Genomic DNA, 14,542 nt, shown 5'->3' on the forward strand with positions numbered 1-14,542 from the left:
TATAAATAAAGAGAATTTTACTTCTTCCTTTCCAATTTGCCTTTTACTTCTTCTCCTTGCCTGATTACTGTGGCTAGGAGTTCTAATACTATTTTGAATAAGAGAGGTGAAATGAACATCCCTATCTTGTTCCTGATCTCAAGGGGAACACTTGTAGGTCTTGCCCACTTAGTACGATGCTGGCAGTGGCTTTGTCATATATGGCCTTTATAATGTTTAGCTATGTTCCCTCTATTCCCACTTTGCTGAGAGTTTTTATCATAAAAAGGTATTTAATTATATCAGATGCTTTTTCTGCATCTATAGTTATGATCATGTGGTTTTTATATTTTATTTGGTTTATATGGTGAATCACATGTATTGATTTGTGAATGTTGTACCAACCTTGTATTCCCAGAATAAGTCAACTCAGTCATGGTGTATGATCTTTTTGATATATTACTGTATTCTATTTGATAATATTTTGTTGAGGATTGTAGCATCTATGTTCATCAGAGATATATTGGCCTATAATTTAATTTTTTTGCTGTGTCTTTATCTGGTTTTGGAAGTAGAATAATGATGGCCTCATAAAATGAGTTTGGGAGTCTTCCCTCATCTTAAGTTTTATTGAAATCCTTTGAGAAGGAGAGGTGTTAATTTCCCTTGGAATCTTTGGTAAAATTTACCTGTGAAGATATCCAGTCCAGGGATTTTGTTTTTGAGACTTTTTTGATTACTGCTTCAGCTTCATGAAATGTAACCTGTCTATTCAGATTCTTTGATTTTTGCTAATTAATTTTGGAAGATTGTATGTTTTTAGGCATTTATCCATTTTGTCCAGTTTGTTGGCATATAGTGGTTCATAATACTGTATTACAATCCTTTGTATTTCTTTGGTGTCAGTTGTTATTGCTCCTCTTTCATTTCTGATTTTATTTATTTTGGGTCCTTTTCCTTTTTTCCTTGATGAGTCTGATTAAAATTTGCCAATCTGCTTATCTTTTTAAAGAACCAGCTCTTGGATTCATTGATCTTTTGTATATTTTAAGACTTTATTTTATTTCTGCTCTGATCTTTATTATTTCCTTCCTTCTACTCACTTTGAGCTTTGTTGTTCTTTTTCAAGATCATTTAAATATGAAATAAGATTGTTTATTTGAAATTTTTCTTTTTCTTTTTTTAAATTATTTGAGATAGGCCTATAATGCTATGGATTTTCCTCATAAAATTGCTTGCCCTGTTTCCCACAGATTTTGGAATGTTGTATCCTCATTTCCATTTGTTTCAAGGTATCTTTTGATTTATTCCTTGATCTCATCATTGACCCATTCATTGTTTAATAACATGTTATTTAGCTTCCATGTCTTTGCATGTTTTTCATTGTTCTTCTTGTGATTGATTTCTAGTTTCTTAGCATTGGTGGTCAGAGAAGATGCCTGATAGGATTTCAGTTTTCTTAAATTTATTGAGACTTGTTTTATGTCTTAACATCCGGTCTATTCTAGAAAACATTCCATGTGCACTTGAAAAGTATGTGTATTCTGTTGCTTTGGGGTGAAATGCTCTGAAGATATCAATTAAATCCATCTGATCTAGTGTGTCATGTAAGGCTGCTGTCTCCTTGTTGATTTTCTTCCTGGAAGATCTATCCATTGAAGTCATTGGGGTGTTAAAATCCCTGATGATGACTGTATTTCTGTTGATCTCTCCCTCTATATCTATCGAGATTTGCTTTACACCCAGTCAAAGCACGTGCCTGGGTTGCAGGCCAGTTTCCAGCAGGGGACAGACCAGAGGCAACCATACACTGATATTTCTCTTCTTCTTCCCTTCCCTTCTAAAGATAAATAAATAAAATATTTTTAAAAAGATTTGCTTTACATGTTTAGGTGCTCCTGTGTTGGGTGCAAAAATTTTTACTATGGTTATATTCTCTTGTTGGATTATTCCCTTTATCATTATGTAGTGTCCTTCTCTGTCTCTTGCTAAAACCATGATTTTAGTCTCCCAGCCTCACAGGAGAGTTTGTTGGAGAGACCCTTAGGGTCCTAGAATGAACACAAACTCACCCATCTGGAAATCAGTACCAGAAGGGCTCAATTTGGGAAGTGGGGAAGTGACTGAAAGCTGGCAGAGAGCAGAGCAAAAGCCACTGTTCCCTCTCAGACCCCTTCCCCACATACAGCACCTCCACACAGCAATGTGGGTTACCTCTCCCAGGTGAATACCTAAAGCTCTACCCCTCACTATGGAACAGGTGCATCAAGACCAAAAAAGTGGCCCAAATGAAAGAATAGATCAAAGCTCCAGAAAAAATACAACTAAGTGATGAAAAGATAGCCAAGCTATCTCAGATACACAGTTCAAAATATTGGTTATCAGGATGCTCACAGAATTGGTTGACTTTGGTCATAAATTAGATGAAAAAATGAAGGCTATTCTAAGTGAAATAAAGGAAAATGTACAGGGAACCAATAGGGATGGGAAGGAAACTGGGTCTCAAATTAACAGTGTGGACCAGAAGCAAAAAAACACCCAACCAGAAGAGAATGAAGAAACAAGAATTCAAAGGAATGAGGAGAGACTTAGGAACCTCCAGGACATCTTTAAACATCCCAGCATTCAAATTATAGGAGTATCAGAAGGAGAAGAGGAAGAGCAATGAGTGGAAAAGTTATTTGAACAAATAATAAGGAGAACTTCTCCAATCTGGCAAAGGAAATAGACTTCTAGGAAGTTCAGGAGGCTCAGAGAATCCCAAAAAAGTTGGAACCAAGGAAGCACACACCAAGGCACACCATAAATACATTACCCAAGATTAAAGAGAAGGAGAATAGCAAGAGAAAAGGAGACAGCTACCTATAAAGGAGTTCCTATAAGACCATCAGCTGATTTCTCAAAAGAGATTTTACAGGCAAAAAGAGATTGGAAAGAAGTATTTATTACAAGTCGTGAAGGGCAAGGACGTAAATCCAAGATTGCTCTGTCCAGCAAAGCTTTCATTTAGAATGGAAGGGCCAATAAAGTGTTTCTCAGATAACGCCAAGTTCAAGGAGTTCATCATCACCAAGCCCTTATTATATGAAGTGTTAAAGGGATTCATCTAAGAAAAAGAGGATAAAAATATGAACAGTAAAATGACAGCAAACTCACAATTATTAACAACCATTCCTAAAACAAAAACAGAAGCCAACTATGCAAACAACTGGAACAGGAACAGAACCACAGAAATGGGGATCACAAGGAGGGTTATCAACAGGGGAGTGGTAGGGGAAGAGAAGGGGAGAAAGGTACAGAGAATAAGTAGCATAGATGGTAGGTAGAAAATATAAAGGGGGAGGGGAAGACTAGTATAGGAGATGCAGAAGCCAAAGAACTTATATGTATGATGCATGGACATGAACTAAAGGGGGGAATGTGGGTGGGAGAGGGTGTACAGAGCAGAGGGGAGTGAAGCGGGGGAAATGGGACAACTGTAATAGCATACTCAATAAAATATATTTTTAGAAAAACCTTCCCTAAAATAAAACATCAGGTCCAGATACTTTTGCTGGTGAATGCTATCAAACACTTAAGTAAGGTATAAAACCACTATCATGTAATCTGCATCAGGAAGGAAAGGAGACAATAGGTTCTCCCTCATTTTATGAGACTAGCATAATGTTAACACTTAAACCTAAGAAAGACATTATGAAAAAGTTAGTTACAAATCAACATTCCCCAGGAACATTGATGCAAAATCCTTAACAAAAAACAGCAAATCAAACCAAATGCAATAATATGAAAAGGATTAGATACCATGACCACGTAGGTTTTATTCCAGGAATACAAAGTAGAATTAGCACTGTAACTCGATCAATGTACCTTTTCTCCTGCCATCAGTGATACTCTCCATTTCAAAAAAAAAGTTTATTTTTCAGATATAAGTACTGCTACCACAGCTTTGTTTTTCCTTTCTATTTTCATGAAATATCTCTTTCCACCCCTTTACTTTCAGCCTGTGTGTATCTGTCGATCTTAGATACGTTTCTTGGAGACAGCACATATGAATGTTGTTTTTGTATCCATTCAACTACCCTTTGTCTTTTGTTTGGAATATGTAAGCCATTAACATTTAAGGTGATTAATGATAGATATGTATGTACTGCCATTTTATTGTGAGACTATTCTTCTCTATTTTTTCTTTCTCTTTTTCTTTTTCTTCTTATTCTTCTTAAAGCAAGCCCTTTAATATTTGTTGTAGTACTGGTTTGGTGTTAATAAACTCCTTTAGCTTTTTCTTGTCTGGGCAGCACCTTATTATTTCTCCTTCAATTTTAAATGACAACCTGGCTGGGTAGAGTAGCCTTAATCTTAGGCACTTGCTTTTCATCACCTTGAATATTTCACACCACTCCCTTGTGGCCTGAGTGTTTCTGTTGAAAAATCTGATAACAGTCTAATCAGTGTTCCCTTTTATGTAACTACCTGCGTTTCTCTCACAGCTTTTAGGATTCGCTTCTTATCTTTAACACTTGCCAGTTTAATTATAATGTGTCTTGGTGTTGGCCTTTTTTGGGACTAACTTGTCTGGGACTCTCTGAGCTTCCTGAACTTGTGTGCAACTTTTTTTCTTTACCAGATTAGGAAAGTTTTCGGTCATTATTTCTTCAGATACATTTTCGATCCCTTGCTCATTCTTTTCTTCTTCCGGTATCCCCTTGTTGTGGATGTTGTTACACTTCACATTGTCCAACATGTTTCTTATGTTCTCCTAATTTAAAAAAATTATTTTCTTTTTGCTGCTCTACCTGGGTGTTTTTTTTTCCACCTTGTCCTCCAAATCACTGGTTTAGTCCTGTGCTTCATCTAACCTATTGTTTATTCCTTCCAGTGTATTAGTTGTTTCAGATACTGCATTCTTCATTTCTGACTAGTCCTTTTTATGGTTTCTATGCCTTTTTTTATGCTGTTAAATATCCTTATAATCATTACTCCAAACTTTGGTAAATTGCTTGCCTCCATTTCATCTATTTCTTCTGGAGAATTATTTTGTTATTCCATGTGAAGTCTTTTTGATTGTGTTCCCATTTTGGCTGCTTTTTTGTATTTGTTTCTATGTGTCAGGTAGATCTGCAAAGCCTGGTGTAGGCCTTTCTCAGACGCTGTCTGTGACTGGCCCTGGGAAACATGTTTGAATCTATCAGTGATCCACAGCATATCTTTCCCTCTACTTGTCCTGCGTGTATGCAGAATGAACCAGGCTGCACACAAAGGCTGGCTTTACTAGTATAGTATGGGCCTGGGGAGGGTCAGTTTAAAATTGCAGAGCTTAAACTAACCAATGCTATAGATCAAGCTATACTCAGCAGCCTGGCTTAAGTTCTATAAGGTGGGGCAGAGTAATTCCCGTGAATGGGGTATTGCTTCCCTTCTGGTTGATGCCACTTGGAGAGGAGTGCTAAGAAAGATGGCTTCTGAAGTTTGGGGAATGAGTCAGCACAAGAATCCTTGAGGCTGTTCCTCAGTTCTCTCCCCAGAGCCACCAGCCCCTAGACTGTCCTCATGTGTCTCTAGTACACTCTGCCCTCCCTCTGCTGGAGCCCAGCATTAAGTTGGTGCAAATGAAATTTTGTGCGTTGGCCCTTTAAGAGGCTTTTTGCATCTCTGGCCATTTCTCCCTTGCAGACAGAAGCCTTCTGCTTTTCACAGCTGCTTGTTATTTGGGTTCCTTTCTTCCTCTGGTGCTGGTGGCTGTGTACCCCAGTTTGGGGTTTAGACCCCACACTTCTCAGGCGGAGCCCCCTGGCACTGCAGTACCCCTCTGAAACTTCAGCTGCCACCTGTGGGAGCCTGGCCAGCCCTCTTGTGCCTCTTTTGCCCTCCCTTCCAGTCTCTTTGTGGTCATGTGGCTTCTTCTGCCTGTCCGTGGTTGTAAGACTTCTCTTCAACTAGTGCGCAGTTGGTTATTCAGGATGATTTTTCTACAATTTGTTTGTAATTCCAGATTGGTCCTGGGGACAGGTTAGTGTAGATTCAACTTGGTCCTCCTCCATCTTCAGTTTTTTTGGCCTCCTAAATTTTGGTGAATGAATGAATAAGAAAGAGGGGGGAATATCCATAACAACACAGAGGGAGATATGAAAATTATAAATGCACATGAAACTGATTTTCTTACCATTCTGGCCAGTAAGCAGTGAAGGGCTAATTTTCATATCTCTGAAAGATAATGAGAGGACACAATACATCTTCCTAGAAGACCAGATAGGAAGAAGCAGTCATATCAGTCTTCAAACTGATATGTCCCTTAAAATAATTTTGTATAACTATAGACATTTGTAAACTTATCATCATGAGTTTAAATAGTTGCAATGGATGCAAGTTCAAAAATAAAAATATTAAATCAGTTAAAAATGTGCCCAATCAAATCTAAATGTTGTTATAAGTTTATATTCAGCTATAGCCATTGAAAATTGATCATTAGTTTTTTCTCCATGAAGTCTTATTTAGATGACTCTTCCCCAACAGAAAGTTATCCTTAGGAAATAAGTATTATGATTCAAAATCATCTTGATGACACTATCCTGTTCCTTTGTTTTAAAGATTTTATTTATTTATCTTTAGAGGGGAAGGGAAGGAGAGAAATATCAATGTATGGTTGCTTCTCGTGAGTCCCCTGCTGGGAACTGGCCTGCAACCCAGGCATGTGCCCTGACTGGGAATCGAACCTCGATCGTGTGGTTCGCAGGCCCGTGCTCAATCCACTGAGCTACACCAGCCGGGGCCTGTTTCTTTAAAAAGTCTACAAAATTAGAATAAAAATAAAACCCTCTTATGTTGAAGTTCTAACCCCCAGAACCTCCAAATTTGACCTTATTTGGAGATGGCGTCGTGGATGTAATTAAGGTGAGGTCGCATAGAAGCCTGGGCCCCTACTCCAGTGTGGCTGGTCCCTTCTAAAAAAGAAGGAATTTGGTAACAGACATGCTACACAGGGAGAATGCTTTGTGAGATGATTTCAGAGGTGTGGATGAAACTTCTACAAGCCAAGGTATGCCAAAAAGTGTCAGCAAACCCCCAGACACTAGGAGAGAGATTCTCCCTCACACTTATCAGAAGGAACCAACCCTGCAGATACTTTTATTTGAAACTTGGTGCTTTCAAAACCACAAGACAATGCATATGTTGTTTAAGCTAAATAAAAAATAAACCAGAGGACAGAGGGATCAGATAGAAAGAATAACATAGGAAGGACAAAAAACCCTTTTCCAAAAATAGCTTTGTCATTAGCTCTTTTTATGCTAACCACCCACATTTATTTTTCCTTGTTCCTCTTTTTGAACAAACCAAGTCAAACTACCTCATCTAAAAAAATAATGGTGAAAAAGAAAACTCCAATAACCAAAAGCCTATAAGTATTAAAAATTTATTTTTCAAGTATAATTGCAGTTACAAGTAGCACAAAACTGATACATGAAAGCACATAAATACATGACATTTTGAAGAACAATTAAACATAATAAAATTTATTGGAAATGCCCATCTTAATGAGCTGATATGATGTCTCTTCCCAATTTATCTGTAAATAAATATTATTCTAGAATGAGAAAGGGTTTCACATTAATTTCTGTTTAAAAGTCGTATCACTATTTTAGAGATATAGTCACGGAGACCTGGCTCACCTGGATAACTTGACAGAAATGGAAGTTTTTTCACAGTACTACCACTCGGTTTCTCAAGTGTGTTGTTAACTCCTGAGTTAGATGCCCCCAACATATGATGATGTATCATAAAGATTATTTTCGATATTCTGTTTTTTATAACTAGATTTGTTTTTCATAATTTTGTTAAAAGCAAAAATTATATGAAAACTAAGTTTCAAAAGACTCGTTTTGCCCCTGAATGTAGAGAACCACACAACTGCGACCGAAGCGATTCTGTCAGTACTGTGATGGGAGAGGAAGGGAGCTGACCAGGATTTCCTTCTGTTTTGCAAATATCAGACCTTGAAAGACTTCTGTCTTTTTCAAGGATAAATAAAAAGAGTAATGAGTATTCTCTCATTATAAACTAATGGAGAACTATGAAGAGATTCTATATTAAAATAAAATATATTGATCTTATGTTTTATAAGACTCTATTGGAAAGTTTATAAAAGTGAGATAAGAGTTGGCTAAGATTAATAAAAAAGATCTGACAGAAATATGACAGTAAACCACTTCCCCCAAAAAAACTTGGTAGCAAATTGATGTCCACATTTTAGGCAATCATATGCAGAATGAGCACTGCATAAATTGGAATCAGTGATGTAGAAGCAAAGCAAGAAGCTCTAAACGACTGAAATGGAAACTCCACTCACAGTGGCAAGTATTAAGGCAAGAAAGAAAATACCAACATACCAAAAAAATCTGCTTATTTGAATGGGAAGAGGAAAAAGCAGATAAACAGAGCCAATATAGCAATAAAAGTAACATTTTCTGATATTTAAAAGAAGTTAGTATTAATATGGAGACTTCTACCTTTTAGATTTGGTGAGATCTTCATACAAATACTTCTTCCAAAATATTTTTAATTAAAAATATGGGTATTCCCTCAGACATCTGCTTAACTACAGAAGTGAATGGAGTTACAGCTATGGAGAATTCATGAGAAATTGTGTGACTTGAGAATTTAGTACTGACCCAAGAAATTGATTATGGATAAAAACACTGGAAAGATACTCTCATTTGGGTGGAGACTCAGAAATTATACAATTTTCCTTCCTAAAAATATTTAAAAGGAAACTGCTGATATTTGAAACATGAATAAGTATAGTAACTTGAAATATGAAACAGAATCTAAAAGAATTAAAGAGAGTAATGATAAAGGATAGAAAAAATATAGCTAAATCTAAAGCACTGTTATAAAATATTTTGACTCAAGCATAAACATGAAAAATGATTCCTAAAAAAGTTAAAGTCATAAAGTAATTAATTTTAACAGAATGTGAAACAAAACTCTAGATTTTGTCAAAGAAAATGAATGGAGCAATAAACAGGCTGTATTTCTCAAGTTATATGAGACAATCAATAATTTTGGTTTTTAATTAATGGAAAAAACATGGGGTGAACTGTGTACTTGAAAACTTCTAAAGTGCAGAATAAACTAGTGTAGAATAGATTAGGATGCAGAGAACAGTTTTGCTGCCCAGGCTGTTGTAGGTCAGTGGATTGAGCTTGGGCCTGCAAACCAAAAGGTTGCTGGTTCTATTCCCAGTCAGGGCAAATGCTTGGGTTGCAGGCTAGGTCCCCAGTGGGGGGCATGTGAGAGGTAACCACATATTAATGTTTCTCTCCCTCTCTTTCTCCCTCTCTCTAAAAATAAATAAATATCTTTTAAAAAGGAAAAAAATGTTTCGCTATATTCATGTAACAGAAGACAGCAAAAACAAAGGCAAAATATAAATGAATTAAATGGACCTATTAGAACTATTAGCAGTCAGATTCGCAGAATGAAATAAAAACCAAAATCCATATGTATGGTGATTATAAGATATACCAAAAACAAAAGGAAAATAATAAAGAGAAAAAGGATGACAATATTAAATTCAGATCCAGTAAAATTTAAGAGAAGTATTAAACATATCAAAGGATTATAATGTTATATTGATTAAGACATAATCAACAATTACTAAAGAGTAATTTATTGAGTATGTGAGAAAATAATTAATAAAGGGATAATACCTTAAGTTATTTGCCATTCAATTCACTTTTCTTTCTGATCCATACCCTTAGTAGTTTTAGTAGTCTTTGATTATAGATTCTTCCAGATAGCTATATATTTATCCATCTTAAATAATAACTTTGCCAGAAGTTAAGAAATAATTGTCTTATCTTGGGGTAAAATTATTTTTTTGATTTCAGAATATGAGTTATTAAACAATGTGGTTATACTGGAGGGAATACCTAACTGGATTGAGGAGGCTTGTGTTCTAGGCTCAAGATAGCCATTTCCTTTCACGTGACCTTGGGGAGTCATTTGTCTTATCTGTGAAATCTAGAATTGAGGTCATGATTTCAAGGGCTTCGAACCCACATCCCTCAATACTTATATGCTTCTGAGAACAATCTCATGTTTTCTTTTTCAGTGAAGCTTAGCCCTAGGTTACACTATTTGTGATTTACTGAGATTTTGAGTCCTCTAGACGTTGTAGTCTCTAGTTTACAAATAAGCTCTCTTAAAATTCCTACCACATGATTTAAATCCATAATTCTACCAAATATAACATTATTTTATTCAGTTGGTTGAGTTTCACTGATTAAATAAATAATTTTGTAGAATGGTAAGGCAATACTATCAGAAAGTAAACCTATACTTTTGAGAAATACAATGCCATATATACCATTGCATGATATGCATCTTGTATATATGTAAATAAGGATTGGAATGAAACTATACATTTATTATGTTTTATTAGAACTCTAAAATAGTGTATTATTTTTCTAATCAGTTTTTAGTTTGCAGTACTTTCAAGTATTTTGGCTTTATTTATCTTTCTCTCTAAACAAAAACATGTAAGATATAGAAGACTCTCACAACTTGTATGAATCATATGTTTCTGAGAAGGTAAGAAATTGTTTAATATGAGTCACCCCTCCCTAATGATAGCTTTCTTATGACTGATCACATCAGAGCTGTCAGTATATTCTGAGAGTAAGACCTGGTCCCTCGTGGCTGTTACACCTGTGCCCATCACACTGGGTGCTCTAGACATCCTAGCTGGATGAGGGAATGCGTTTGGCCTCATGTTTATTGGTTCCTGAACATTTTCACTGGAGTCTTTGACATTTTAAAAAGTCAAATTTTACTTATATGGCAAGTGGAGGAGGACTCATTTAAGTGTACAACGATAATTCTGGTTACTAGACTATCAGTGTTTTTCTCTTTTTTGACAAGGGAAGTACAGAAGGTCCTTAAATAACGTCCTTTCATTCAACATCATTTCATTAAAATGTTGATAAGAAAAAAAATTCATTCCTGACGGTGCCACTGTCTGTGTGGAGTTTGCTCATCCTCCTCACATCTGTGTGGATTTTCTCTGGGCACTCAGGTTTCTTCTCACACCCCAGAGATGTGCAAATGAGGTAAACTGGCATGTCTCTATGGTTCGAGGTTAAAGGAGTATAGAGCAGGAGTGATGGAAGGTTGTCCTGTCCAGGGCGGGTTCATCCCTTGTGCCCTGAGCTACTGGGAGAGGCTTTGGTCAGCTGTGACCCTGAACTGGAATCATCAGGTTGGAAAAATAATCATCCTACTTGTTTTTATAATTTCTTAAAAATATGCATACAGCTCACAGTGTTTATTCCAGTGTTTAACATTAGAAGTGTTTGGAGTCTTAATTTAGAAGTGTGGTGATGATTTTGTGACCACAAATACGCAATTTTCATCAGTTAGACTGTGGTAAAATTGGTTTTATTATCTGTCGTTTCACTTACAGTCACTGTTTCCAAGAATCTATCAATGGCATTAAGTGAGGACTTACTGTATGTGATTTGTACTTTCAAAAACAATAGATTTTCACATGTCACTTAATATTTATCATATTTAAATAAGTTGAATTTCATGGAAAAATTAAAAGGCAGGGGCTATATGCTAGACACTGGGAACCAGTGAGTCAAAAATAAGGAAATAAGGAAAAGAAATGCAGCTGGAAAGGTAAAAGGGTCTTGGAAGGAGGAGTATGGTTGGACTAGATTAAGAAATAGAAGTGAAAAAAGCTAGGCACTGGAAGAAAAGTACCATATGATCTGACCTATAAGTGGGACCTAATCAACAAAACAAGCAAGCAAGCAAAATATAACCAGAGACATTGAAATTAAGAACAAAGTGACAGTAACCAGAAGGTAGGTGGGAAGGGATAATGTGGGGAAAGGGGGAACAGTCATCAAGGAACATGTATGAAGGACACAAGGACAAAACCAAACGGGGGTAGGATCGAGGGTGCGATTTTTGCAAGTCGTGCAAGGAAGGTAGACCTTCCTGTGTTCTTCCACATTCTGCCAGCCAGTTCCAGACTGTCTGGGTGCTGATGTATCAGGACACTTTCTTTTATTCAGGTTTTAAGACTCTTGAAATGAAAGAATGAAGTGGGAAACTGTGAGTTACTAGCTCAACATATTTTCTATTTTGTTAATAATTGATCAAAAAAGTATTTCTTTATAATAATTACCTGATTCTAACAGCTGCATTTTAATTATGAGACAGATTTTAACATAATTTTGGTTTTATAGACTAACCCTATCATAGATATTTTTAGCCTCAAATGAGTGAAAAGACATTATACACACACACACACACATATATATATATATATATATATATATATTAGATCTATCATTCAGAAACTCCATAAAATTATAATTGAAGAAGTATCCAAGGGGTTAAATTGGTGTCTTGATTAGTCCTAAAGGTAATGCTAATAAATTTTTGTGGCAAACATCTAGAAATGCTGGATAAAATATAACATAGCTGAACTTGAAGAAGAAAGGAAAAGCTTTAAGTGAGAAGCTGAACTGGAAAAAAAGAAAGGAAACCTCAGGGACCAAATAGTGAAGCTTATGAGTTGACATTGAAACTGTCCTGAGGCCAGAGTATGGTACAAGGGGTATTGATGTTGATACACAGGGACTGAATGTTATTGTTCCCTCAGGGACAGAAAACATTACCTTAGGCATTCTCAAAGTAGGAGTTTTGATCAGAGTTCATCTCACAAAGAACTTTAGGAAACTAGATCCCACTGAAATGGTGGACTAGAAAAAGACCTGCCCTCAGGCTAATAAATTTATATTTGGCCTCAGGATCTGAATATGGAATAAAAATGACACTCAAGAATTTGTAACTATTAGCTTTACTCCGAGAATGTTGAAGTTCTAACTTATTTCATCCAAATATAAAGGAAACAGCCAAATTAAGAAATTAACATAAAATGCACTTCTAGATTAGTGACATTGTAAAATGTACTTGTAGATTTCTTTTTGGAGAGATGAGCTCTTAACCTTAGCTTTATAAAATAACCACAGATAAAACTGCACAGAATATGACTTAATAATTAAATTGAAAAAATAACCAATAATTTACATCCTCAATTTCAGCAATAGGACTGTCCCATAAATAACCTAAAATAATTGCATTTAAGGTGATGAAGTTTATAAGGAGGTTCAAAATATAAGGACAAAACAACAAAAAAACATAGTAACACTATAAGAAATGAACAAACAGATTTGGAACAAGCCTTTATAAAACTAGTGAGAGTCCAAAAGTCTTTTAGATTTCGGATCTTGGGAGGGGGAAGATGGCGGCGGAGTAGGACAAAGGATTTCGCTTCTCTCCACTCCCCGGAGAAGGACCTGGCTGATCTTCGGAAGAACACAGAAGATGCTAAACTGGGACTCAGCATATAAGAAAGCAGGACTCCAGAGACTATAGCGGACACTGAATGACCAGAAGTTGAGGAGAGGAGACGACCACAAATCAACAAGGTACGAGGGAGCAGCACAGAGGCGGTGGAGGGGCCCCCTGCCAGGCCAAGCCAGGGCCCGGCCGGCCGCCCCGGTCTCTGAGAGCCGAGGGTGGGCAACACCGTCTCTGGGAGAGAACTGGTCACCGGCACCACCCCTGTCTGGCAGGGCGCAGATTGGAAAACACCATAAGAGATCGGTCTTCCAGTAGTGGCAGAGAGAGGAGTGAGCATTCGGAAGCAAGCTCTGATAACCCGTGGAGTCAGGTTGCTGGCTTGGGAGAACTGAGAGTTGCCAGAGCACTCCCTGCTTCCAGGGGCCCGTGCCTGCCTGCGAGCAGTCCCGGGGAATCTCGGACTGCTGTCAGGGCCTCCAGAAGTGGGTCACTTTCGAGCTCCATCCCTACTCAGCTCGCACAGATCAGCTCCATCCCTGCTCGCTGGTGGCGGGGCTCCTACAGCCGAGCGAGTCCCCCCGGGCCCCAGGTTTCCTGGACCTCGGGTAGCGCGCACCTCCCCGGCACCCGGGCGACCTGCGCCATCGAGGGCGAGGGCTCCTACAGCCGCGCCCCCCCACCCCCCCAGGCCCCTCGGGGTAGCTCGCACCTCCCCGGTCCCGAGGGGCCCCGAGCAGGCCGTCTACTCGGGGAACTGCCAGTCGCCCGTGCTTTTCCGGTGGGGCGGGGTCTGCGCTGACCCTCAGCTTGGGGAATTGAGAGTCGCCCAGGTGATCCCTGTGGCACAGGACCTGCACTGGCTGGCGAATAAATTCGGGGAGTCTCTGGCTGCTGGCTGGGCCCCTGGAAGAGAGCCAGTCACCAGCTTCACCCCTACTCGGTCCGCGCAGAGAGGGAAACACAGGGAGTCGGGCTGTTGCTGTTGGGTTTGGGAGAATTGTGAGTTGCCCTGTGTATTCAGCCACAACACAGGGAAAGGTCCACACCCAAGCCTACGAGAACAAGAAAGCCAGGCTGGGAGCGTGCACCCTCATGTCAGACCAGGGCTGGGAAGCCTGGGAGAAAATCTGCTCTCAGTAGGGTGCGGGTGAGAGGCGCCAGTCTGGATCTTGGGGGGTACTGGCAAGAC

At 38.2% G+C, this 14,542-nt stretch overlaps 1 protein-coding gene across 10 annotated transcripts in view; it reads left to right on the plus strand.

Moving 5' to 3' along the window:
• Window positions 1-14,542, plus strand: part of CADPS2 (calcium dependent secretion activator 2) — a 618,469-nt gene that overhangs the window by 406,841 nt on the left and 197,086 nt on the right. The gene's annotated exons all lie outside the window — the stretch shown is intronic.

The sequence above is a fragment of the Sturnira hondurensis genome, unplaced genomic scaffold (genome assembly GCF_014824575.4).
Source record: "Sturnira hondurensis isolate 20B ecotype Veracruz unplaced genomic scaffold, ASM1482457v3 Scaffold0008992, whole genome shotgun sequence".
NCBI lineage: Eukaryota > Metazoa > Chordata > Mammalia > Chiroptera > Phyllostomidae > Sturnira > Sturnira hondurensis.